Genomic DNA, 3,969 nt, shown 5'->3' on the forward strand with positions numbered 1-3,969 from the left:
AGAGAGAGAGAGAAGGGACAGTCATCCCCCCCTATTCCCGAAGTGCCTCTGCTCTCTCTCTTTTTTTTTTTACAATAATAATACTGTTATGGCTCCAGAGAGGACTGACCTGGCGTGCCCGCTTCGCGCGCCGTGTCGGCAACACCAGTCGGTGAGGCAGCCCTGTGGGCCTATCGGCAGTCACAGGTCAGCAGTGATAAATAAATGATCGGCTTTTATCTCGCTTGTATTTACTTAGAGGGCTGTGCTGCTTCTACTTCTACGAGCAAGTTCAGGTTGGTTGCGCAAGACAGAAAAATCTGAAGTGTATTAATAATGTTCTTACGCCTTAGGAATGTGAACGGTGTGGTTAGTGCTGCTGATCGAAGGGTTTTCTTTTTCCTCTACTACTTTCGCGTCAGAATGTTGTTTAATTTGTTTTTAGTTGTTGTTTTTTTTTTTACGTTTCTTTAGTTCTTTTGTCGTCGATTTGTCTTTTTGGTTCCCCAACTGTATTGGTAGATAGATATATGTAATCTATAAGCCTCGCTAAAGGAGTTTGTCCTCAAATTAAACGTTGCTAATAAAGAATGGCCCCTATATAAATGTTGATCATGCAACAAGTCTATATTGTAAACGTTGTTTATTAACGTCTCCATTATAAGGCTTGCTAAAGAAGCTTTGCTGATATGTCTATTGCTATTATAATATAATCTGGTGGAGCCGACCTTTGGGTCACTTTTTAGAAGCCACGCCCGCCTAAAAAAATTAACAAATAAATAAAAATGATAGCATTTTTATAGTCCATATCCCCGCCCTACAGCAAGCTCTGTGCGCTTTACACTATATTATTACCCCAGCAGACCATCTAATACTCCGAAACATTCTCTGATTCCCGGGAAGCATATAATGCAAACAGCTGATTAAGCGCTCAAACACTAACAAACTGACAAGATCTTTCACTGTCTATAGCAGGGTACCCTTGCCTTACTTGGGTGAAGTGAGGAATATTTGTGTAAAGTACCTTTCCCAAGGACACAACGTCGGGCCCCAAACGAGTATGAGAGCCTAACCACTAGTCCACTGATGCCATGAAAGTAGTGCATTTATTCAGTATTCCTCTAAGAGCAGGAAGGAGCCGGATTTTTATGATTTTTAGCTTAAGAATTTATAAAATTTTAGGTTTTGATCGCTATGTATCGTTCAGAAAAACTGCGGAATTTAAGCCATTACTTTCCAATTCCACTTTTGTAAAAAAAAAATAAATTGTGAGCGTCTGCTCTTCAGTTTTTGTTCAAAACCGCACGAATAACCGCAAGTCAAGAGTCTAGACTAGTGTGTATTGGTGATACACAGTTTTGGGAGGTGGTCACTGGGGTGTGTGTCCTTGAGCAACACGCTATGACTCTGGTTTTAAACAAACTAGGCAGATGCACAGTGGCCACTAGCAATGGTGTGGGGATTATACGTTTTTGAAGTTGCGTATCTTTCATGCATTTTTGTGTTAGTGTATTTGTGCACACCATTGTAAAACTCTTCTCAATGCAAAAAATTTCTCAATGGAATCAGTGAATTGAAACTCATTAATGTCAATTTTGATTTTAATTTTGAAGATATAGATCTATTCCAAAAGAAGTGACATCAAGATTGTGGTCAGTTAGTTGCGAAATGACGGCGGTAAAAAGCAGAACATGGTGACCTAAAACCTAAGCCATATTATTATGTGTCGTGCGAAAGGCACGCAGATAACTGCAGTCTTAATGTTTGCTCAGGTAGCATATTTTGTGTACATTATAGACTTTGCTCAAACGAAAGGGCCTCCAATATAAGCTTCGTGAAATGGATTTTGTTAATGTAGTATATACCCAATGTACGCTTTGTTATTATAGTGTCCTTGTGGAAGTAGTCTTTCGTTCAGCAAGACTCGTTTTCACCCGTTGATCGAGTTCGATTGGCAAATCTCAGCGCGCTAGTGTGCCTGTTTATTCAGCTAAACAAATAGCTTGAGAGCTACAATTATAGACTGTATGAAGACTCAATTACTTCATGGTTCATTGCCTTCTCTCTTGGAGTTCCGCTGTCCAAATGGATCTGGACGTATTTGACAAAATTGAGTTCATTTTAGTTTTATTGGTTTGTTACTCTAGTCTAGTCCATATTCTTCTTGCGGCAAAAGCAGGACTATGTATTTACATCCGGAATAGGAGATCTAGTTTTCAATGAGGAAAAGCTACATTAGGGACTCATCTCTATCACATTGTCGATGAAAAAGTAACTTATCTATATTTCGGCACAAACATGCTTGGAAGTATCTACACTTTCGACAGGCTAATCGTATTAAGTTTTGTTTTCATTTTCTAAAAAAGAATGGAATTTGCAGTTAATGCTCTGCCTTCGGGCGGCAGACTTTTGGGTATGCAGGAGGGAAACATTCTTTCCTGAGCTATAGTAGGCAATAGAATAATGTGTTTTAGACGTTAACTATGTACAGCAGTAACGTACATAGACGAGAGTACAAAATAAAGTGTAAAAACTGTAATAAAATTATTGCGTTAGTGGCTTGTCTGAGTGGACTACTAGAAGGTACTACTTCTTCACTACCCCTTCTTTATTTCTATCTGCCGTCCTTTTTTGCTAGCACCGAGTAATTGTTATTGAGTTGATGTGCTTCTGTTTACTCAGACAAACTCGAACCAACGAAAGTGTTTGCTATGACAAAAAGATCCATGAAAAACGGCCATTGATATTTGCGGACTCCACAATGGTTGTCTTTTTCCCGTGACGATATTGGTTTTGTTTTGCTTTTTGTTTTGTTATTAGTGCCGAGAATAGAGGTTATATTTAGTAGTACTATAACCTCTTTTGTGCCAAATTATTTTTATCTTGCCAGTTCACAGCACTGGAAGCATCGTTGCGTCGGGAGCATCATTGCATCAACACGTTTCGCTTGGTCCCATTCAAACAATCTCTGCCCAATCCTCCCCATCCAACTCCCCCACCCTCCCCCCTTTCTGTCCTTCTTCATCATCACTACCGTACCAGCTGCAGCTGCTTTACGTTTTCACAATTTTGTTCGGACGTCGAGCAAGTTACGTCTTGGTTTACAAACGGGGAAATAGCTTCACGGCGGCAAACGTACCGTAAGACACGGATGAAGTTGGTCCAGGAGTACGAGAAGATTAACCATGATTGTTTGTTTGCTTGTCCGTCGGCGAGTCTGCGTGTCTTCCCGGGGGGAACATGTCGACAGCTGTGAGGGTTTCTCTGTTTACTGTTTACGCTTAGGATCAGAGGGATGGAGAGAGGAGGAGAGAGGAGGAGGAGAGAGGGATAGAGAGAGCTAGAGAGAGAGAAAGAGGTAGAGAGAGAGAGGGGGGGAAAGAGAGAAAGAAAAAGTGAGAGAGACTAGTAGAGGAGAGATATACAGAAAGGTAAACAAAGAGAGAGAACATTATCTTATCATCTGACGCTCTCGTATTACTCGTAACGAAGAATATGTCTCTCTCTCTCTCTCTCTCTCTCTCTCTCTCTCTCTCTCTCTCTCTCTCTCTCTCTCTCTCTCTCTCTCATTCTCACTTTCTTCTTTCTCACCCTCGCCTTCCCCCACTCTCTGTCTCCGCATCCCTCTCCTTTTCTCTATCTCTGCTGCCCATTTTTTATAATAAGAAACAAGCCATCTCCTTACTTTTTGCGTTCCGGCATTGGAAAAGGAAATTGGTACACGTTGTTTAGTTTATTTGTTCGCCTGTTAGCTTTATCATAGGCCAAATATTCGTATTTTGAGAGTGTGTGACCTCATGACCTTAAAGAATATAGTGATCCGATAGACTACTGACGTCATTCAGAGACAGGTCAACAGAAACTTGTTTTTCACACCCTCATAGTTTACGCACATAGGCTACAGAAACAAACGCGCGCACTCGCACTCACACACACATACACACACACACACACACATACACACACGCACACATACACACACACGCACAC

General features: G+C 41.0%; 1 protein-coding gene across 1 annotated transcript in view; it reads left to right on the forward strand.

Moving 5' to 3' along the window:
- The first annotated feature begins 158 nt into the window (after positions 1-158).
- LOC101857014 (extracellular serine/threonine protein kinase FAM20C) overlaps positions 159-3,969 on the forward strand; it is a 70,444-nt gene continuing 66,633 nt past the window's right edge. The window contains exon 1 of the mRNA XM_035968894.1: positions 159-275. The gene's annotated coding sequence lies outside the window, so the exon portion shown is untranslated. The remainder of the gene's footprint in view (positions 276-3,969) is intronic.

Source organism: Aplysia californica, unplaced genomic scaffold (genome assembly GCF_000002075.1).
Source record: "Aplysia californica isolate F4 #8 unplaced genomic scaffold, AplCal3.0 scaffold00095, whole genome shotgun sequence".
NCBI classification, from domain to species: domain Eukaryota; kingdom Metazoa; phylum Mollusca; class Gastropoda; order Aplysiida; family Aplysiidae; genus Aplysia; species Aplysia californica.